Here is a 23,941-nt window from a genome sequence, read left to right as displayed (position 1 = left end):
TGCTGCCCTGCTCTTACATGTACAATTATTACAAAAATCAAAGAGAGGAATGTTGCCTTGAGATATGATTTCCATATTGGTATGGATTTTATTATACAAGCCGTACAATACGCTCCATTATCATTTTGATTATATGCGCCTTTCATTTGCAGTATTGGACCATTATCTGTGGTACATTCATTACATTATAAGAAACTGGAACTCTATCCTTAAGATGAATTGTAAAAAAGGATTTCTATTTTTGCAGATTGATATTTCAGGGGAGAACATTAAGCAGCAACCATTATTTGTAAAGTTTGGGTTTTTTTTTTTTAACGTAAACTCTTAAAACAAGGAAATAACCCTGATATTTCTAACAGACAGAAAAGCCCCAGGCTAGATGCAATAAATGATTGCAATTTAGAATGTGTGTACTATTAGGGACTCCTGATTAAATTGTAAGTTCCTTGAGAGAAAGGAAGTCAAACAGATGACGTTGGGGGTTCAGCCTGGTGCCTGGGTGAGAGCAGCTCTCAGACTTGGAGGACAGAAAGATTGTACCTTCAGCTCAGGCCCCCAGACCGGGGAGGGTAGGTTCCCAGAGAACGAGGGAAGTTTCAGGGTGGGGCGGGGGGGCAGTTATCCCTGAGTTTGGGTGGGATGCTTAAGGTCACCAAGTTCATTTCTCCTGATGGAGACCCTCAGAAGAGGGGTCATCTGGCTGTGATGCAGGAGAGCTGGCTGAGGTCTCTCGGAGGAGCCCACAGCCTGACACGCCTCCCAAGGTGCCCAGGGCATCGGCCAGAGAGGTACCAGCAGGGACACTGGGGAAGGGAAGGGCTAGGGAGGAAAAGAGGAAAAGAATCTGGTAAGGTCGGTGGCCACCCTACTCGTCCCCCCGCATCCCACCAATCAGAAGTGAAACAGAGTCCAGCCTGGTGTTTCTTTCTGCGGGGTCCCAAGGGGGGGCTGCAATCCAGGCAGATTCAAGCCCAGACTGGGTGCTGCTGAAGTCGAGGAGCTCTGTGTCCTTGGGCAAAATCCCTTACCTCTCTGACTCAGTTTCCCCATTGATAAAAAGCAGCTAATATCTAACTTGGTCAAGGGTTTGCTAGGATGATCCAGTAAAGCTATCGGTGGAAAAGCCCCCTTGGGGAGGAGAACGCTCTTTACTTCATTAATAATAATAATAATAATAATAATATAATGTATACACGATTACAAATACAATTGCTCTGTCCAACTCAGCCCATCTAAATTGCAAGCACCATCCATCATTCAGGGCCCAGCAGGAATGCCACCTCCACCATGGGGCCCTCCCTGATCTCCCAGCCAGAAGCGACTCCCACGCGGAGCACTTTTCTTTCTCTTAAATCACTCTTCACTTCTGCCCTTGCATTAGAGCAGAATTTTCAAACTTCAGGTCACTGGGCATTAGTAGTGGGTCATGAAATCAATTTTGAGGCTAGCAACCAGTCCTTCCTCTTTTTCCACAGAATAGCCTAGAATAGAAAATAGAGCGCGTCACACAAAGTCCAAGTGACTGTCGCGTCAAGAGGTTTTTTTTTCCAGATGGTACTGCCTGTGCTGGGAATCCCTTGTGATACGGGTTTCTTCTGATGGGCGCGGTTCAAAAGTTTGAAAGCCGCCCCATCAGAGTCTGAGCTCCCCCGGGGGCAAAGCTCCCTCCTCGTGAGTTTTCCATCCATCCGGGTGGCGCAGAACCGGCCCCTGACTTGGGGCATGAATGCCACCCATGTTCGTTGAATGACTCTTCGTTATTATAGTTTCTATATCACTGTGTCATCTACCAGTTGGGCCCGTGAGGGGTCAGGGAGAGTGTTCAATTACCGTCGCAGCTGATGGGAAGGTCCGGCGTTTTATGATCTGTTCCTGCGGAGGCAATTAGAACTCTTTAGAAACAGTTTTTCCACGTGCACCAGGAATCGCCCAAATACTCCCGCCTCATTAGCTGTAAGCCAGAGAGGATTAAACACCCCCCCTCTTCTGTGGCCGCTCCAGCTCCGCCCCGGTGGATGGGCTGAGTCGGATCTTTAGAAGATCCTTTTATACACTGTTATATTGATTTTTAAAACATTTTTCCTCAACACAGTGAAAAGCTCAGCCAGGGGTCTTCCTTCAACTTTGAGTTGAAATCCATACCTTAACCCCTTCCTGCCCAGAACCCACCCTGCCCTAGAGTGACTGGGGCGGGGCTACAGCAGGACCAGACGTTCCCCGTGTGGTTCTCCAACCCCATTTAGGATAAATATATTGATTTTTGAATAAACATCTTCATTTCCCCGTTCTCTCCAGCCTCCTAAGTCCTCGACATGGAGCCTCATGAGGTGAGTCACACGTTGATCTTTACCTTATTTAAAAAACAACAACAACGAGTGTTATTCTTAGAGCTCGTAGCTCTTTATTTATGTGAACCTATGTCTCAAGTACAAGTTCATCAATTACTTTAATTCCCAGTGAATGTGGAGCTGGGTTTCGAGTGGTGCTGGGAGGTTAATGCACCCTTTTAGCTTGCTTTCAATCTTGATGGGGGTTGGAAGTAAACGTTCCCAACCATCGTCTGCTTTGGCCCGTTGCCAAGGGGAGGGCCCAAGCCGGCATGGCCCCCCTCTTCCTCAGGGAGGGCAGGCCGGCCTCAGGGGTGGTCAGGGAGAAGGCAGCCCTAGAGGCCCGCACCCTCTACATTGAGGGGTGCACATCATCTGCCCGGTTACTAGCCCTCTCCTGCTCTCCAGAGCCTACCTGACAACCTTCTCTGCCCCACCTGCACCTCCGTCCCCTAGGCTGAGACCCCCACCCCGTGCCAGGCTGCGGTGGGGCTGGAAGGCACGGTCCCTGCCTCAAGGGAGAGGGGATGGTCATGGAACCCCTGAGAGTAAGACCGGTGTTCAGGTCGAGGTAAATGCAGGGCCCCAATGTGGAGGTTCAGAAAGTCTCCTGGAGACGGTGACCCTGAGCTAGGGGTTGAAGGAGAGAAGGGGACAGCGGGGGGATGCATCAGAGGCCTTTTAGACACGACCAGTGGGATGATGGGTTCAGACGGCAGGGTGCCACGTCTGAGGAGTCAGGGCTGGGGCAGTGCGATGCTCAGTAGACCAGCTGCATCTCAGAAGAGATGGTCGGACCCTGGACCTGGGCTTCTCTGCTGGGAGGAGGTCCCCACAAGAGACTGAGCAGAGGGAGCCAGGAGAAGGATTCGGGGCAGAGGCATGAGGGGCCAACTCTAAAGGGCCAGCCTGGGAGGGGAGCCTGGGAAGGAAGGGGAGCCACGGAGACGGGCAGCCTGGGGGAGGGAGGGCAGAAGTCCAGGAGAAGGAACTCTGTAGAAGGCTGCACGCCTGAAACAGCACAGACGGGTCAAGGGAAGAGTCCCCTTGGGTGCAGCAGTGACGACGCAAGAGAGTACGTCATGGTCAAATCTCTCTCCCTTTCGGTAGGTTGTCTCTTCGCTCCGTCGATTTCCTTCTCTGTGCAAAAGCTTTTTAGCTTAACATAGTTACAGTTGTTGATTTTTGCTTTCGTTGCCCTTGCCTGAGGACACATCCATAAATACCTCGCTAAGACCCCTGGGCCAAAACTTACTGGCCATGTTTTCTTTCAGGAGTTTTATGGTTTCTGGTTTAGGTTTTTTTATCCATTTTGGTTTTATTTGTGTATCGGCTGTAAGAAAGCGGTCCAGTTTCATTCTTTTGCGTGTGGCTGTTCAGTTTTCCCAGCGCCATTCGTTGAAGAGACTGTCTTTTTCCCCATCGTACATCCTTGCCTCCTTTGTTGTAGATTAACTGACCACATAAACATGGGTTTATTTTAGGCCGTCGCTTCTGTCCCGTTGATCTGTGTGTCTGGTTTTGTGCCAGCATCATACTGTTTTCATTACTACAGCTTTGTGGTATAGTTTGAAATCTGGGATTGTGATGCCCCCAGTTTTGTTCTTTCTCAGGATTGCTTTGGCTCTTTGGAATCTCTTGTGGTTCCACACAAATGTTAGGATTATTGGTTCTCGTTGGGTGAAAAAGCTGTTGGTAAGCTGACAGGGATTGCCCTGAATCCATAGATGGCTTTCGGTAGTGTGGACATCTTAACAGTATTAATTCTTCCAGTCCATAAGCCATGGTACATTAACATCCAAAATCTACAAAGAACTCATACAGCTCAACAACAAAAAAAAGCAAACCATCCAATTTAAAATGGGCAGAGGACCAGAAGAGACATTCTTTCAAAGAAGACATACAGATGGCCAATAGACGCATGAAAAGATGCTCAACGTCATGAATCATCGGGGAAATGCAAATCAGAACCACAACGAGATATCACCTCACACCTGTCAGAATAGCGAGAATCAAAACGACAAAAAATATCAAGGGTGGTGAGGACGTGGAGAAAAGGGAACCCTCGTGCACTGTCAGTGGGCCTGCAAACTAGCACAGCCGCCGTGGAAAACAGTGAGGAGACTCCTCCAAAACTTAAAAATAGAACTACCATATGAGCCAGCACTTCCACGGCTGTGCATTTACCCTAAAGAAAATGAAAACACCGATTCAAGAAGATCCGTGCACGCCTTATATTTACCGCAGGGTCTCAAGATGTGGAAGTGACCTAAGTGAGTGTTGATGGATAGATGAGTGGATAGAGACGTGGCGTATCTACGCAATGGAATATCACTCAGCCCCCAAGGAAGAGGGAAATCTTGCCAACACGGGTGGACGTAGAGGTATGGTGCTAAGTCAGAGAGAGAGGGACAAGTGGCGCATAATTTGACCTTCATGCGGAATCTGGAAAAACAAAACAAACGAGCAGTGGACACAAACTCATAAGTACGGAGAACAAACCAGTGGCTGCCGGAAGGGAGGTGGGGGGGGGGCGGTAAAAGAGCTGATGAGGAGTAAGAGATGCAAACTTCCAGAGGTGAAATCAACAAGTCACGGGGTGCAAAGCACAGCGTTACAGGAATACGGTCAACCACCCTGCAGTAACCTTGCATGGTGATGGATGGTGACTACCCTTTCATAGGGAGCGTTTCATAATGTATATAAGTGTCAAATCACCATGACCTACACCTGAAACTTATACAGTGCTGTATGTCAACCATACTCTAACTTCAAAAAAAAAATTAATTTAAAAAGGGAAGAGGCAATCGCGACCTTTGCCCGAGTTATTTGACCAAAACAAGGAGAGCGAAGGCCATGTTGTTGTGCGGGAGGGAAGATGGAAGCAATTCACACCGTTTCTAAGGGGGGGGGGGGTCATCCCACCAGCATCGAGGAAGCTGACCCTCAGACCGCCAGTCAGCGAACCACCACCCAAAGAAACTTGACCTATGGTTTGCCCGAAAGATGCGCTGCCGCTGCGGTCCCCTGGCCGGCCTGGGTCGTCCTCGGCCTCACAACTCCGCCTTCTTGCTTTCGTTCATTTGTTCGCTCAACAGATATTTGGTAGTTTCCGTCCATGTGCCGGACAGCAGGGGATGGGACAGAGACAATCATGCCTGAACAGAACCCACGGGCTATGGGGGCTGCCGCTGGGGACTAAGGCCAAGTCGACAGGACCATGGAGAGAGCCCAATGCGGTGACGGGGAGGCAGGCGATGGAATAACAGGGGGCACCCACCCCCAACCCAAGGGGCCCAGAGGAAGCTCCCAGAAGGCCAGGTGTGTGAGCGGAGACGAGGAGATTGCATGCTGGTCAGGGAGGGGACGGCCTGGGGGAGGACTCAGGCCTGAGAAACAGGAGCGTTTTGACATCCTGGGAGAGTCGGACAGAGAGGACAGCTGCGATGAGACCGGAGTGGGGAGCAAGGCCTGGACCCGCTAAGGCTTTGGATTTTGTCCTTAGAACATACAGAACCAGGGGCGCCTGGGCGGCTTGGTCGGTTAAGCGTCCGACTTCGGCTCAGGTCGTGATCTCATGGTTCGTGAGTTCGAGCCCCACGTCGGGCTCTGTGCTGACAGCTCAGAGCCTGGAGCCTGTTTCCGATTCTGTGTCTCCCTCTCTCTCTCTGCCCCTCACCTGCTTGCTCTCTCTCCAAATAAAAACATTTAAAATTGTTAAACAAAAAAACATATGGAACCAGCTAAGGGCTTGAAGATGCTAGATAACATAACCAGATTCACATTCTGTCAACGTCATTTAGACCAGGGTCAGCAAACTTGTTCTATGAAGGACCAGAGGGTAACCCTTTTAGGCTTTATGGGCCAAGAGGCAACATCACGGCCGTCATACAAGGACATATATAACAAGAGAAGAAACAAATTTCCACAAAACGTTTTATTGATGACTGTTTGGTATATTTTTGTGGCACAGGTCTACTAAGAAGAATGGGATTCTTTTGGGGAAGACGGCGCTTTGCTTAATTGCAGTTCAAAGCCGGTGTTCCCTATCATGTCGATTGCATATGTTGATCTGTAAAAACCATTCCCAGCTCACGCAAGAACAGGCAGTGGGCCCAGGGTTTCAGCACGGACAGTGAAAGATGTGAGAAAGTCCTAGACCCTCTAAGGGAGAAGAAGCCTGCAATCCTAGGACAGCCAGAGTCAGCCCGAGGAGGTGTCCAGGAAGGCTTCTCGGAGGAGGCAAGATTCAAGCCGAGGTTCAAGATCACTGAGGGCAGTGCAAGGTGCAGTCGGGGGCGTGGGGCAGAAGGGACAGGTGCAGAGTAAGTCGGGGGTTGCAGTCGGAGAGCCAGGGTGTCATGAAGAAGGGACTGGTTCTACAGAGTTCACGGAGCAGGACAGGGACCCAGGGTCCCCCTGAAGGCTGAAAAGCCTACCACCCTATTGTAAGCAGGGAAAAGGTCTGCTCAGACAGGCGTCTTGGAAAGATCTCTGGGGCTCCAGGATTGAGAAGGAACCTGAGGGGGCCAGGCCGGGGTGCGGGAAAGGCCGTGCCCCACTCCAGGTGAGTGGCGAGAGCCTTGATGACGGCAAGGACCTCAGGGCCACAGAGGAGGTACGTGCACCCGAGGAAGAGGACGGCGGTCTCCAGTCTCTGGCAGAGGGACTGCTCAGGAGACACCCGGCCATGCAGGGCTGAACCTCAGAGGAGAGAACTGGACAAGAGACACGCGGCTGGGGGCCTTCAGCAGAGGGAAACCAGCGACCCCCCAGGCAAGGCACAGGGACCGAGGAAGCAGAGCTGGCCCTCAGAGAACAGGAGAAATCAGGGAAGCGAGGTCCGGGAAAGAGAAGTTTGCCTGAGGAAGGAGCAGCCAGCAGGGGGCCCAGGCCCCACAAACAAAGGAGGTGTCCATGGTGCCCAGCTCCCCGAAGACCGTGCCAGAGGGTGGCCAGGGCTGTGTCCAGTCGGGGAGAGGACACAGAATCACAACAGGGGGCAGACAACTATTTCCAGAAGCTTGCCTTTGAAAGGGAATTAAGATCCTGTTGGATGTGGAAGGGCGGGTGTGAACAGTGATGATAAGCCAGGAAAGAAGGAAGAAACACCGTGAAATGTGTACCACACTATGACGTTAGACCCTCATCTTATACCAGAGGATGCCAGGGTGACCCACACCCTCAGCACGAGAAGATTGGTGTCTCCTCGCAAAGTAGTACGTCCGCCTTCTCCCCCCCCCCCCCACCTTTTCCTTGTTTGAGACGGAGTACATCTTAACACATACAATGCTCTTCTTTTCGCTTTGGCCGCCAGGAAGCTCAGCGCTAAGTCTGTGGGCCAAAGTAACAGCTATATGGAAGAATGAGCCTTGCACATCAAATCTCTCCCCCTTAAACTGGTCACACCCTTCGCCTGTATTCTCTGTGGTCCCCAATTCCGTTTTGTATTTTTTAAATTGTGACCACGTTCCGTCGCTTTCTCCCAGCAGGCTGCTGCAGACGTTTTGTGGAACGAGGCAATGTGCCCGTGAGCGATTTTGTTCCCAACAGCACCCTTCCCCGGAAAACCCCGGGGGCTGGGGAGTGTGCCGAGACCCGAGCTTTGCAGGCCACTGCAAGGTGCGCCGGGGACCGAGCTGTGTGATCCCCGCTGGCGTCCCCACGACCCTCCCGCTGTCCGAGCAGAGCTTCTGTCCTACCTCCGCTTACGCGTTGCTGAGCAAAAAGAGGGGAAAAGGCAGCGCGATTGCCAACTAATCTTCAATAAGTCAGATATAGGGTGTTCTTTTCCCCCCACCTCTGGGAAGATTGTCAAATGAAACAATGTGGCTTTGAGCTTCTGACAGATGCTAATGAATTGTTGTTTACATTTTTGATTTACTGCCTAAACAAAGATAAGACATGCTCTTGAAAACACATTGAATGCACAATCCAAACACATCCATTAAATCTGTCACAATAAACATGACAGCTTTCTTCTAACCTAACAACTGGCATGCCTCATTTGCATATTAATGAGAAAACTGGGGTCAGCCTGCACAAATTACTTATATCTCATGAAGGGGCTGCTCCTGATGACAGCAAAGCACTTGGGGTGTAAATACACCAAGTTAATACCTTTGCCGTTTTGATGCCTTTTCCGGCTCTTCGCTTGGGCCGGCCTGCAGGCCCGGCTTGGTTACCTCTGCCGGCCCTCCGGTCCCGGGACCCGCGATGAGCGTCAGTGTGAACTCAAAAAGAGCTGGGTCCACTTATAATTCTCTCAGCGCCCCACGGATACTTACTGAGCAACTACTATGGGCCAGTCGGTACGGTGAAACCTTGGTGTGCGAGCATAATTCATTCCAGGAACATGCTTGTGATCCAAAGCACCCGTACGTGCAAGCGAGTTTGCAGAACCATCGGCTCACTAGCGCTCATGTGACGTTCAGCGTCGCGTCCTCCTCGTGTGGCGAGACCTCGCTCGTTCGTCAAGTTAAAACGTATTAGGAATGTTTGCTCGTCTTGTGGACACTCGCAGAACGAGTTCCTCGCAGCCCAAGGTTTTGCTGTATGCTAGATATTTATTGAGCCTCGACTAGGTATGAGGAACTTTCACGTACATCAACACATTCACACCTCACTGGAAGCCTTCAAACAGGGTTGACCAAAGCAGAGGTGTACGTGCCCCCCACTGCCCTTCCTCACCTGCAGCAGACATGACTAATCAACACCAGACCCCTCCCGTGGACCCTGCGATAAAACTCAGAGTCCTCCCAGCGCAAGAATCCAGGAGGCTGCCGCCATCCACAGCGGTCTACACAGGCAATGAAACCCTCTGGGGCCAGCCTTAGATTAGTTACGATTGCTGCCTTTAGAGAAGTGAGGAGCGACTAACTCAGAGAGGTCAGGGGCCTGCCCAGGTCAACCAGTTGGTAAGAAAAGTCGAGATTCAAGCCTGGATCCTCCTGCTACCAGCCAAGTCCTCCCTTCCCTGATGTTTCTTGGCTCCCGGGAGCACCTCAGACTCCCGTTCTCCACACGGCTCCACCTGGCCCACGCTCTTGGGTAGAAATGCCGTTGGTTGTGACTTATCGGCTACAAGATAACTCAAATTTAAGCGGCCGGGAAAGGAAGTCCTTCTAGGAAGGGGAGTCCAGGTACCAACATGACGCCCCAGGGATTTCTCCAGCGTCACCACTGCTGAAAATCTGCGGGGAGGTCTGCCCTCCATGCACACCTCCGACAAGACATCAGAATCGAAGAACAACAAGATGGCAGGTTACAAGGCGGAGAGGACCAAAGGCATTTCACAAGAAAAGGGATTCTCTGGGACTGCTGCCCCTGGGCATTTTACTCCAGATTATTCTATCCATCTCATTTCACCAAGGGAAAAAAAATTGTATTCCAATTAAACTAAGATGCAAATGGAAACATACCGGGTTCTGTTTCTCTTCCTCTTCATTAATTCTCCTAAACCGCCGTTTCTTGAGGTTTGTGTGCTAGATGCCGGGCTGGGCATAACACGTTCTAGTAGGAGGATCCCAAGACGGACCCCAGTGTCGCCGGCCTCCTGGTTTTCACACTTATTTAAAAAAAAAAGTTTATTTGTTTTTGAGAGACAGAGCACAGAAAGGGGAGGGCCGGGGCGGGGGTGGGGGGGCGCAGAGGATCTGAAGCAGGCTCCACATTGACAGTGCAGAGCCCGACGCGGGGCTCAAACTCATGAACCGCGAGATCATGACCTGGGCCGAAGTCGGACGCTCAACCGACTGAGACGCCCAGGCGCCCCCCGGTTTTCACACTTTTTAAAAAAATTTTTTTTAATGTTTATTTATTTTTGAGAGAGAGAGAGCATGAGTTGGGGAGGGTCAGAGAGAGGGAGACACAAAATCAGAAGCGGGCTCCGGGCTCCGGGCTCTGGGCTGTCAGCGCAGAGCCCGACGCGGGGCTCAAACTCACAAACCAAGAGATCATGACCTGAGCCGAAGTCGGATGCTCAACCGACGGAGCCACCCAGGCACCCCCAGTTTTCACACTCTTATGTAATAATCCCCTCCCCTTGAGCATAGGCTAGGCTCGAAAGCTTGCTTCTAACAAATAGGATATGGCAGGGGAGATGAAACATCACGTCCAATATGAGGTCATAAAGACTGTGGCTTCCATGTTGGGATCTCTCTCTCTCTCTCTGTCTCTCAGTTGCTCGCTCTGGGGCAACCATGTCATGAGACAGCCCAGTGGAGAAGTCTACATCGTGGGGAACTCCCTCCAGGTAGCCTCGAGCCAACAACCAGCCAGGAATTGAGCCCTCATTCCATCAGCTCCTACCAACAGCCAGGGAGCGAGCCGACATTGCAGCTGAGCCGTGCGTCCCCCTCGGGTGAGTCCTCAGATGAAACCACAGCCCTGGCAACAGCTCGGCTCAGCCACACCTGGGTCCCTGACTCACAGAAACAGTGAGATCATAAATGTTTGTTGTGCTCAGTTGCCAAATCGGGGGGTCGTTTATTCGGCAGTAATAACTGACTAATACACGTTAGGTGGAACCACGTGAAATTGTGGCTTAGTGAGTTCAAAAAATAGTTAAATACTAACAGTTTTCTATAGGTCAAACTAAATGCTGTATTCTACCCATTGCATGTAACATCTTGCAAACTGCAAACGTGCGATTGAAACTCACTCCAAAAAAATGTGGAAACGGGCCCTGAGGGGCTAAGTGATTTCCCAGAAGTTACAGTCTGCATGCGTTGGAGTCAGGACGCAAACCCACGACATCAAGACCCATCCTCCTAAGTGTGGCGTGCCCCCTGTGTGCCAGGAATCGTGGTCGGCACCAGGGGACAAATGAAAGGGCCACCGCCATTGCCATCAAGAAGACAGAAGGGCTCCCCACCAGGCTTTAAACAAAGAGAAAGCCGGAACCACTGGAGCAGAGTTGATCTGGGGATCCCCGCAACACCCCCACGGACCAAAGGGTAAGCATGAAACACACAGACACCTGAATGTAATTATCTTGAAGCGATCAGACCTCTGGTATTTCTTCAAGGAGGCTGATCCTGCCTCGATCCCTCCGGTCTATCAGTCACTCTCTCACAATTATTTGCCTTTTCTAATCAGCAGGCAGGCTTCTGAAGCCCGTTCTTGAACACATTTATCATCTCCAATACTATGTGCAGGGAATCAATTTTATTTTCCCTTGCTGAGCCGACCAGCATCTCGTTTGTAATTAGAGAAGTACGCGTGAGGAAAGGATTTGTTGTTGCTAAATTAGGTCAAATGTGCTCTTCCTCGGAGTGTCTGGCATGTTTGCGATGTGCCCTGCGTTGCTGGCTGTGGGCGGGCTCAGGCTGCGTCACCTTCCTCCCCTAAATCAATAGCCGTCATTATTTTTCCCCTCGAAGTCACTTCCGGAATTGTCTCCACGGCCCCCAGGCTGTCCGAGGGATCCACTGATGGAGGGAGATTGTTCCCAGTCCACTAGGGCTAGATCTGACATTGATCTTGCCAAATCCTAGTAGAAACTCTGCTACTGGGAGCAGTGCCACTTGTGATGCCCCACCTGTGTCCAAGTGGTCACTTCCTTGGGGACCACGGGGGCTCTTCTAATCACAGTTGGGAAGCAGAGAGGAAGTTTCATCGCCTTGAACCCTTGGTGGCATGAGAACTGTGCTTTGCCTTGAGAGGAACTTTCAAGAACTGCTCTGTTGGGGGGAGGGGTTGGCCCACAATGTGACCCAATCTGGGATCTCACTGCCCTCTTTCTCACCCTCTTACTTCCCCATACAGAGTAGACAGCTGGGCTCGGGAACCACACCTCTCATGGGCTCTTTATCTGGGGAGTTTGCCAGAAAGAGAAAATGGGAAACACGTCCTCAGACATCACAAGAGAGGATGATCCAGCAGCAGCCCCCCCCCCCCCCGCCAACCCCGTTTTCACATTAAAGGCATACCTGACAGCTTGCCCCACGGAGAAACCTCATAAAAATTAAGATATTCTAGATTTTCTTAGGAAAATGATATATTGAAGAACGACTCCCCGAGCTGATAATGGTGGTGCATTTGAAAAATAGACCAGAGCACCGTGTTTAAAAGCCTAAAGTCATAAAAGGTATTATGAATGGATGGATTGGGAACCTCTACAAGCAGACTTCATTGATGTCACCGTAAACGATGAAATGCTGTCACTCTTTTTTATATATGACAAGAGGATATGCCGCTGCATCCAGATCTCATTGTAGAAACTGTCACACTCACTGAAATGGCATCACATAAGCTATTTATGACGATATGCGGGAAAATACGAGGTTAAGAGATCTTTATCTGCCGTCTATGGAAACGTGCTTCCACACTGAGGCGGGTACAGGAAATAACCTTCAGGATTAACCCACGACATTGGGAGAACGGAAAAGAGAGATTAACCATCGGAGACACAGCTGCATCCAGATTACGTTTCGGGGCGTCCGGGTGGCTCAGTCGGTTGAGCGTCCGACTCGATCTTAGCTCGGGTCTTGATCCCAGGGGCATGGGATCGAGCCCCACCTCAGGCCCTGTGCTGACAGCACAGAGCCTGCTTGGAAGTCTCCCTCTCCCTCTCTCTCTCGGCCCCTCCCCCCTCAAAATAAATAAATAAACTTTATTTTTTTTTTTTTTTTTTCAACGTTTATTTATTTTTGGGACAGAGAGAGACAGAGCATGAACGGGGGAGGGGCAGAGAGAGAGGGAGACACAGAATCGGAAACAGGCTCCAGGCCCTGAGCCATCAGCCCCAGAGCCCGACGCGGGGCTCGAACTCACGGACCGCGAGATCGTGACCTGGCTGAAGTCGGACGCTCAACCGACTGCGCCACCCAGGCGCCCCTAAGTAAATAAACTTTAAAAAATGGATCATGTCTCTGCTCACTCTGATGCCTGGGCCTCGTGGACACAAACGTTCTTCTGGCATTCTCTCTGCATCAGCCTCTTGAAATTCCACAACAGTGTCGGCATGACAGGCTCACAACAAAAAGTTCATCCTCCCCCTTACAGAAAGTAGAGAGGCTTCTGGAAACAGCTCCCCAGTTGGGAGCCACATCTCCTGGCCACCCTCACCGCAGGCATGGCCACAGGACTGGCTGCCACCAGTGAGATATGAGTGGAGGTGTGTGGGAGTCACTTCCAGGTCACAGTGTTCTAGAAGCAGCTGTGTTTCTCCCACAGTCTCTCTGCCCTTTCAATGCCTGGAGGCAGAGGACTCCAGGCTCTAAAAGACAGTCAAGTCACAACATCAAGGAACTCTGAGCCCTGGATCAGGAGAAATGGAGAAATGGAGGAATGGCCCCATGGAGAAATGGCCCCAGCCAACCTTGGACCACCCACATCACACTTTACATACATGGGAAATGAACTTGTATTTCGCTGCGAAGCCAAATGAAATGTAGAGGTCTGTTTGTGACAGCAGCTAGCGTTATCCTTACGAATACAATTTAGTAACAGTCTTATTCATCCATTCGATGCCTGGGGAGAGCTCTGGTGTAGCAGCCGCCAATCGGCATGGAGTTCAGACTTGCTTCTGCCACTGACCGGTTTGGTAACAAGAGGTACCTGGGGAAAATCGCTTACTTTCTCTCAGCCACCGTATACTTTTTTTGTAAAGTGAAGATTTAAAAAATCCTGACCCTTGGGGCGCCTGGGTGGCTCAGGGGGTTGAGCGTCCGACTTCAGCTCAGGTCGCGATCTCACGGCTCATGAGTTTGAACCCCGTATCAGGCTTGTTACTGTCAGAGCAGAACCCGCTTCAGATCCTCTGTCCCCCTCTCTCTCTGTCCTTCCCCTGCTTGCACTCCCTCTCTCGTCCATCAACAGGCACATGCATAAATGAAACACGGTATCTTTTCATACAGTGGAATATCGTGCAGCCATAAAAAGGGAGGAAATTCTGAACCATACTACATCGCGAATAAACCTTGAGGACATCCGTGCTAAGTGAGATAAACCAGGTACAGGGGGACAAGTATTGTATGATTCCACTTCTACGAGGCCCCCCGAGTAGTCAGATTCATAGAGACGGAGAGCAGAATGGTGTTTGCCAGAGGCTGGGGACCAGAAACGCAGTTACTATTTAGGGAGTACAGAGTTTTTGTTTGGGGGGACAAAGAGAGTTCTGGAAATGGATGGTAGTGGTGGTTGACACAACAGTGTGAATGTATTTAATGCCATTGAACTCCCCGTGCTCAAAGAGGGTCCGAAATGTTAAATTTTATGTGTATTTTAGCACAATTGTTTTTTATCTTGAACTTACGGGGTGAATGGGAATACGAAATCAAAGACTATATGTAAAGTGCTTGCCATAAAGTGTGTGGCATAATTAATGCTCTTGATGGTGGTAATTATTGTATGCATTAAGTGCCTACTACCTGCCTGGCACTGTGCTAAATTCTGGGGCTACAACAGTGAAGAAGGCCAGACCGGGCCAGTAAACAGAGCGATGAAAGAAACAAATACTGGTAAAGGACCAGAAGCACAGAGTAAGGTCCCCAACTCAGCCTGCCTGTCTGGGAAGTCTTCCTGCTGAGGCCTCCTCATGCATTTGCCTGGGAGCATTTGGGGGGGGGGGGGAGGACAGCAAGAGGCTTGCCGAAGGGCCCCCAGTTTGGTTTCAGATGTGCACCTGGCACCCGTTGAGGCAGAGGCGCCCCAAGCATCCTTCTCCAGGTGTCGCCAGCCCTGGCCCAGCACCGAGGACACAGAGGGCTCTCTGAAGCGTTTATCTCAGTTCTCAGGTCCGAGGTATTCCTCAAAAGCAAGATTTCTATTTTGCAAGTTCTAGCCTTGGAAAGCCAGATAGACAAAGACGCACGCATCCATTGCAAACAACCTTCCTAATTCAGAACTCAGAATCCCCTGGGAGGAGAGGGAAGTGCCACTGGAAGGCCTGTCCCCGCCGTCTGCCAGGCCCTCGTTGGCTCGCAGGGTGGGAGCAGCGATTAAAATTCCGTAGGAAAATGCTCCAAAGGAAAGCGGGAGGGCGCCCAGCCGGGTCTGGGTTGGACCGGGACCGAGAGGCAGGGAAGGCAGGCTCCCCTGGGGTCTGTGCCTGTCTGGCACCCTCACGTCGCCAGTGACCCCTGAGGATGCACCTGCCCGCGTCCCCAGGGCTCCTTGCCGGGGGGGGGGGGGGGGGGGGGGGGGGGGGGGGGGGGGGGGGGGGGGAGGGACGCAGCAGTCCTACCGGGCCCAGGCCGAGGGGATGCAGAGGACTTCCTGCCACAGGGGGCGCTGTCCTCGCGGGAACGCGAGCCGCCCGAGGCCGCCGGCCGCCCCCCACCCGCCCCCAGCTCGCCCGAGACTCAGAGATGCTTCCACGGCGCGTTACCTGAGCCCGGGAGCTCTCCCGCTTGCCCACAGCTGCTTAGATCGTGTTTGCGTAACTTCCCAATCCTGTGTCTCCACCGCTGGGAACCAGCTCAGGGCGCATGGAGCTAGAAAGCATGGCAATGACTGTTAAATATTCTCATTTGTGGGCCAACCAGTCACCCGGCTCTTCCTGGGATTGAGCGGTTTCAGTGCTAAAGCCAGGCCAGTGCCGGGCAAACTGGGCCCGCGGGTCACCCTGGATGACGCCCACCTGCCGGGGCTTCTGGAAACCGGGGGAGTCTCTGGCCCCTCCTGCCATCCCTCAGGCTGCTGAGGGCACTCAATCTGCTGCCCCCGTCTGAGCCCCCTCCCTCCCAGGGACCCTCGAGGCCCAAGGCCTCTGCAAAACCAGAGCTTCCCGAGTGCGGGCTGGGGTGCTGGGGGACCTTTGCAGGTGGGATCGTCCCTCAGCAGGAACGCCTACCCAGAAACGTTCAAATCCACAGCGGTGGGTGCTGCTTACTGACATTTTGGGGCACGCGCCACCGGCCTCTGCACAACCAGTGAGTGGTTTGGTTTTTTGTTTGTGTGTTCTTTTCCCTGGTGGTGCACTATTTGCAATTTGATAGCAAAACAGAAAAGGTTGTGGGCAGAAGCTTCTAGAAAAGAGGGTGCTTTCTGCCTTCGTGTCCTACCATCCCCCATTAGGTCCTGTTGGTTGTGCCGTAAGGGAAACCGTTCGTTTCGCGTTCTCTTCGGGGTTCTTAAAGAAGCCCCCGGAACCACAGCCCCAGTAACAACTGGCTGGGCCTCCGTCCGCTGACCAGGGAGCCCGCCTCTCGGGACCGGGAGACAACCGGTTTCGAGGGCAGATGGAGTCGGCAAGGGACAGGAAATGAGTGTGGGTTCCCTGCTGGAAAGCTTCCTTCGCAGGCGAATAGAGCCACATTCCCCCACCTTCAACGATCTCTTTCCCTTGCTTTCTCTTTCTGTCAATACGCTATTATCTTCAGTGACTCCTGCCCTCCCAAGAAAAATGAGGCAGGAAATAGACAATATAATGGGAAATATGGCAAATGCACATTTCCTGTCAACAATATGCCTTACTAATAGATCGTCAGATGAGTATTTTATTAGAACAACGATTGTGACAGCTACAATATTTCCAGAGACACAGTAGGGCGGGCCCGAGTCAAAGGAACGTGGAGGGGCTTTGCCAAGAAACAGCGTGGGCTGGGGGCTTCGCTGTGTGTCTGGGAGCCAGAAACCTACCCATTGAGTCTTAGATCTGGCTCTGATCGCTGTGTGGCCGTGAGCGTGGACGCAGACACTCTGTCTCCTCCCTTTCTCCCTCTCCGGTCTGAGGTCGATGACCCTCCTGAGGCCTGACGTTGGGGGGGGGGGGGGTGGGGGCGCTCAGGCAGCTGACCCTGGAGATGCTGAGGGGTCCAGAGGCAGCCGGGAGGAGTTGTCTCCTGCAGCCCGGCTGTTCTTCCTGGCTCTGACTGCTGGTCGCAGGGTGGCTGAGCTCCGCCTCAACCAGACAGGTCCCCTGCCACGGTCCCGCTGAGCCGGGGCTCCACGCCCAGAGCCATCTCAGCCTGCCCGCAGCCCACGCAGAGGGATCCCAGCCAGGAGCACAGATGTCTTCCAGTGTGGTGGGAGGGGGACATAAAGGGCAAAGACTCTATGAAAATGCCTCTGTTTGTGTGTGCTTCCTTTTCCATCCTTGGAGCACCCCGAGTGCCTAAGAAAAGCAGCTGGCCTTGTCCCCGTCTGATGAAGGAGACCGTAGAGGCACGATGTTGAGAGACCCACTCAGTCACAGAGCTCAATTTCGGGAACTGGGCCCTTGTGGAAGTACTTACCACGGTTCAAAATATCACTCGTGTGGTTTCTCATGAGTGCCCCACCCCCGTCACCCCTCGCGGGACCGTGCATTCCGTGAGGACAGGAGCCGGCTGTGTTTGTCACTTTTCCCAGCGCTGATGGCAGCACCTGGCACCTACTAAGTGTTCAATAAACATTTATTGAATGAATGAATGAATGAATGAATGAATGAACGAACAAACGAACGAATCTATGAATCATCTAATTGAGCAACTACCCTGCTGTGGTTGCAGCTGAGAGCAGAGAGTCTCCTATCATCTCACTCACAGAAGGGACAGAAAGCTACCATGGGTCCCCAACCTTAACCCTCGGTGCCATTTCCTTCCACCTCCCCAGAGGCAGAGCAGGCCTCTTTCTCCAGCTCGGGGGAGGATCATATACCCAGAAGTCCGTGATCTCTGTGTTTTCTTGCCTCTGGAATTAATGAGCTGGAAGGTCCTTTTCCCAGGGAGAGGTGGAGGATGGTGGGACAGAGCAGGGGCTCGCTTTCTGCGGGATTTCGAAGAATGGGCAAAGGAAAACGACCGTGCCCAGGATTCAGAACCGCGAATTGAAATGAAGACTTCGTCTCATGAGTCCAGAGCCAAGAGGAGAGCAAAGGGCAGAGAACTATTCGAGTCCGTGGGGATCTTAATTTTCCTAATAGCAAATTTATTTAAAAGGCTTCATCATAAAGTGAGGATTGCCTATGCATGTTCAATTTCAAACTTCATCAGATTCTGAGGCGACAAAGCCGTCTCCATCAGGTTAGCAGAAATATAAAAATGAAAGAGGGAAGGGGAGGGGGGGAGACGGTTTGAGGGTTTAAAAAAAAAAGGCAGAAGTTTAATCTCCAGAGTGGTGTCTATAAATAGACCCCCAAAATCAGTGAGAAATAAAAGTCGATAGTTAAGCAAAAACAAGAGTAATTTCCTCAAGAACAAAAAGGTTGTGTGCCGCAATCAACTACTCAATTTATGGAACCATTTCCACGAGTAAATGGAATGACGAGAATGGAGTTCCTGCCAAGGGCTCCTTGCCCCTTCCTGGCCACTACGTAAGGCAGCCCCTGTCCCATGCCCCCCCCCACCCACCCCCGTCTGCATCCTTCTCAGACATGGGGAGTCCAAAGCCCTTAGGGCTGGTTTCAAAGACAGCCAACCCAATGTCTTCAACTAGTTAACGAGGTCCTACGACATCCAAAGATGGACTAGGCGTTTAGGGCCCCCAAAAGTGAGCTTAAAAAAAAAAAAAGATAGTATATGTCCTTTAGGGGTTTACACTGATAAAAAAAATGGACACAAGTACCCCCAAAACTGTACATCATGACAGGAGAATCTCCCCATGAGAGATATACAAAGCTCTGTGCTTTCTTTTGAGGCGAAAGCAGTGTGATCTTAATCATAAAGGTGATACACCTCCAAAGCCAGACAAACAGAGATCATAAAGAAGAAATTTTTAAATAATCTGTAAACTACCAACTAGAAATAAGCACTGTCCACCTTTTAGCCCAGTTCCTTCCGGGCTTTGTGCCTATGTAAAAATATTTATGTTTTTTAAGTTGCCCGCGTTGTTCAGATATTACGCCCCAAGCAGGTTCCCATGCCGTTGGACGCTCTCTGAAAACGCAGTTGGTATGTGGTTGCGTGTTTCATCGCGGGAACGTGCTGTGATATATTGAGCCATGACTGTTAACGAACAAGATTCGAGATTCCAGACTGTGTCCGTTCAGGGAACACACGAGTAACACTGCAGCACATCTTCTTACGCAGGAGTCTCTGACGGCATTTCCGATGTTTTCCATAAAACAGACTCTTACAAGTGGACTTACCGGGTTTGCCGAGAGAATTCTAAAATCTCCTGATGCATGTGCCGAACTGGATTCCTGAGTGATTGTGTCACTTTAGACTGAACAGGCAAGAGATGGTCTGCTTGCTGCCCGCTGGCCGAGTTTGGGTGCCATCGCGATCTTAGAATCCTGTACCGTGAAAGTTTTAAAGTAGAAGGGGTTCTTCCCGATTGGTTTGATCAGGAGTTTTCCTGGAGAAAGTAGGGTTCGAAGTAGGAGGGTACTGTGGTGGAGACGCGTGGTGTGGAAACGGCAATGTGGCTGGGAGACCCTCTGAGCAAAGGGTCAAGGGCGGCAATGATGCTCACGTTCAGAGAATGATGGGTGTCCTGTGGGGTGTGTGACAAAGGGGTACGAGATGGACAGGACAAACAAGAAGGGCCTTTAAAAAGGGCCGTGGTGGGGCGCCTGGGTGGCTCAGTTGAGCACCCAACTCTTGATTTCGGCTCAGGTCGCGATCCCAGGATCGTGAGATCAAGCCCCTCATCAGGCTCCACATTAAGCATGGAGCCTGCTTGGGATGCTCTCTCTCTCTCTCTCTCCTGCCCCTCTACCCGACTCGTGTGTTCTCTCTCTCTGTCTCTCTCTCTCTTAGATTAAAAAAAAAATTTTTTTTTAAATATTCTTTAAAAAAAAAAAACGGCCGTTGTAAGTGGGCAACTCTTTGTGGCTCACTCACAAATAATGGGGAGGCACGGAAGCTTGGCAGGGGCCACGCTGTGAGCGGTGCTTCATCCAGGAAGCTTCGTCCGGCCCGATGCGCTGGAAGGACCGGAGCGGAGGGGAGCCGACTGCATGGAGATCAGTCCTGAGCAGCTGCGTGGTCCAGGGAGGAGGCGATGACAACCGCGTCTTTGGGGACGGATAGAGACCAGGAGCATTAGTGTTCATGCGTGCGGACGTTGTGGTAGATCGATGTGTGTGTGTGTTCTCTCTGTCACAAAGCTGTTAGCTCCCCAGGGTCAGGGACTGGGTCTCGCTCTGTTTTATAGAGTTCCTAGCACCGTGCACACAGGATGCATTCGATACACCCTCACCGAATCGAACATGATGGCTCCATCTGGTTTCAATCACTCAAGAAACACACAAGAACCACCAGATGAGCAGACATGTACCTGGACCTCTGAGGACACAGACACGGCCTCTGCCCCCAAGGAGCCTCCGGGGTGGCACCTGGAGGCCGGTAAATCTGCTTCTGGCTCCTTCCACCGTGGGCTCCACAGGCACAGGCAAGAGCAGAGAATTGGGGGAGTGATTTGGCTGGCCGGCCCCTTGTAATGGTGACTGCGGTCATCAACCATCAATACATTCTTTCTCTGGGTAAAAGCCATGGTCAGAGAGAGGCTATGACTCATGTGGAGGCTTTAGAGGAGAGGGGTGTTCGATATTTGCCGGCCAAAGGGGGCCACCAGCTGTCCTAAACGCGGGCGACATGCGAAGGGCCCTGAATTGTGGGGGTGATGGCAGAAAATGGAGGGCGGCTGGCACAGAGGAGCAGGAGAAGGTGGGGGGAGGGCTCGAGCTACAAAGAAGCCAAGGAAGGAAGGGCAAGCAGTTCTCCGGTGGAGTCAGGTGCAGGGTGGGCGTGGGGAGAATGTGCTGGAGAGAGCATAGCAAGTACAGGAGGCATGAACCTGCACGGGGCAATACCGACGTCACCCTGGGGCTGAGGTCAGAGGTTCCTAGGGAAGCCAAGGGGCCCCAAGCACATCCCTCACTTGAATTGCTGGAGAAAATCAGCGACCTTTGACCCCATGCTGCCAGCCGGGCCCTGCCCACGGAGGAGTCACGCGTACTGCAGCTGTGACCCCCCTGCCGGGGCCGCACGTCTTCCAGAGGCTCTTGAGAGCTTAACACGAAAGCAGAGAGGTGGGAGCTCCTTCCTCCCCTGCTCTGGCTGGGTCCAAAGCAGTGACCTATTTCCGAATCCACACCACTGGACCCTTTTCAAATCGCATCGTGGTCTCCCGTCGACACCACCTGTCTAGTTGACAAGTTGATCGTGTGCGTTATCTCCGTGAGGCCAGCATTTGCTGGATCATTTCCCAGATTAGGAGACCAGGGCTCGGAGCGGAAGCAACTCGCCCACAGTCCCCCGAGGGGTAGAGCAGGACCCGCACCCAGGCCCTCGGACCCCAGCCCCCCTGCTCTCCCCGTGCATCGCCCAGCCTGCTGGAACCCAGCCGAGACCTGGTGTCTGAAGGCGAAAGCTGCCTCAGCTCCAGTTTTCCCACGAGGGAAACCTTGTGAGAGGTCGGAGGAGCAGCCCTGCTCCCGGGGGACCGGACCGGGACGGTGGGGGGTGGTGGCAAGAAGTCTGTGAAGAGAGAAAGGAAAACACGCTGAAGCCACGTTGTGAAGCTGATGGAAAACGAAGAACACGTCATCGACATGTGATCGAATTGGCTTGGCGTCTCCAAATCCGAACGCAGCGGCTCCCTCGGTCTTTCCTCCGGCGGGGGGGAGGGGGGTTAGGGTTAGGGCCCGAGCGTCTTCCTCGCTCCTTCCTGCCCCACCCGCACCTAATCCACCCTGGCCGTGACTCGTCCCTCCCCATGAACGCCTGCCTGTGTGCTTCCCTCACCCCACGCGGGTGCAGATCCTCCTCACCTTCCCAGTCGCTGCCACGAGCTCCCAGGCCAGGGGGCTCTAATTCTAATGGGGGCCAGAATCACATAGCTCCCGCAAAAAGTTCAGACCCCTTTATGTCCGCTAACTTGACGGTAAATCAGGTATATATACCTCATATATATATAATATATATTATATATTTTTATATATATTATGTTTTATATTTTTTACATTTATATAAAGATATATTTTATATTTATATATTTTATATATATTTTATACATATATTTATATATATTTGTATGTTATAAATACATATACATATATACAAATATGTGTATATATACACATATATACATATATGTATAAAATATATATTATATAAATATAAAATGTATATTTATATAAATGTAATATATATATTTATATAAATGTAAAATATATATTTATATAAATGTAAAAGATATATATTTATGTAAATGTAAAAGATACATTTATATAAATGTAAAATATATTTATATAAATGTAAAAGATATATATTTATGTAAATGTAAAAGATATATTTATATAAATGTAAAATATATATTTATATAAATATAAAAAATATATATTATATATAAATATAAATATAAATATAAAAATATATAAATATAAATATAAAAATATATTTATATAAATATAAAATATATAATATATTTATATAAATATAAAATATATTTATATAAATATATATTTATATAAATATAAAAATATATAAATATAAATATATGATATAAATATATATAAATATAAATATAAAATATATATTTATGTAAATATAAATATTAATATAAAATATATTTCTATAAATATATTTAATTTCTATTACTAAATTAATATTGATTATATTATAAATATAATATTTACTTTTAATATTGACCTCCCCTAGGCCTGAAGGAGAGAGGAGTAAGGGCCTCGGGCACCCACAGGGAGTGGTTCTATGCAGGAAACTTCTGGAGAGCAGCTTTGGTCTCTAGTGGGGTGGGAAGGGAGGGTGTGCAACCAGCAAGCAGGGAGCTAAACCCCTTCCCCCCTCCTCTTCTCCCATGTCACCTCTGGGCGGTGCCTCCAATTGACTCAGGTTGACCAGAAGCCAGAGGGCTAGGGAGCCCGTGGATGTGGGCCAAACATACCAGCGCCCCGGGGCACAGAGGAGAGCACGGGGGCGGGGCGATGGTGGGGGGGGGGGGGGGGATCTGGAGAACCAGCTGGAAGGTGCAGCACAATCCCACAGCCAGCGAGTGGCAGACAGAGCCGGATTGGGACCCATAGCCTTCCTCACTGCCCTGCTCTGTCCTGGTGACTCCAGGAGAACTCAGTGCCTGGGATTCCGTAGGGCCTCCGTGCCCATTTGTCATCTGATTGAGTGAATGAATGAATGAATGAATAAATGAATTGTTAAGTGGAATGCATATGGGTATTGGAATCAGACCAGGGGGTGAAGATTCACCACTTAGGACCGTGTGACCTCACGTCTCTGTGCCTCAGTTTCCTCGTCTGTGATTTACGGGTAATCATGCCACCTGCCTTACAGCCCTGACGTGAGATGCATGAAAGGTAGGGCATATAAAATACCAGGCACGAAGCACCAACAAATGCTGACAATCGTTATTATCGGTGATATAACACATAATTGAATGCGGGTATTGTGTTTGGGTGATCTAGACTTAGCCTGGCCATTTGGTCTACTCATCTGACATTTGACAGAGGGGAGGTGGGGAGAGAGGTGGAGAGGGGCAGGGAGAAGGCTTCTCCCCATTGTCAAGGGCTGGCCGACCGCCGTGTTTTGTTCTCTGTATGAAGAGCCCCCCACTTCATTAGTCATAAGCACAGCATCAAGCAATAAGTTAATTTCTAACTGTGGCACTTGATAAATTTTCCATTTACCTCATTAGTTTTTACAGCCTGCAATATTGGTGAGAACACTTCCAATTAACCATATGGGAAGCTTCAGTATGGAATCACAACAATT

General features: G+C 50.6%; 1 long non-coding RNA gene across 2 annotated transcripts in view; it reads left to right on the top strand.

Moving 5' to 3' along the window:
• Positions 1-12,819, top strand: part of LOC123577190 — a 102,328-nt gene extending 89,509 nt beyond the window's left edge. For both annotated transcript variants that reach the window (XR_006701749.1, XR_006701750.1), the window contains exon 3: positions 10,509-12,819. This is a non-coding gene — a long non-coding RNA (uncharacterized LOC123577190). The remainder of the gene's footprint in view (positions 1-10,508) is intronic.
• Positions 12,820-23,941: the final 11,122 nt, after the last annotated feature.

This window comes from Leopardus geoffroyi, chromosome D2 (assembly GCF_018350155.1).
Source record: "Leopardus geoffroyi isolate Oge1 chromosome D2, O.geoffroyi_Oge1_pat1.0, whole genome shotgun sequence".
NCBI classification, from domain to species: domain Eukaryota; kingdom Metazoa; phylum Chordata; class Mammalia; order Carnivora; family Felidae; genus Leopardus; species Leopardus geoffroyi.
The sequence above is the reverse complement of the archived record's forward strand: the minus strand, read 5'-3'. Positions and strand labels throughout refer to the sequence as shown.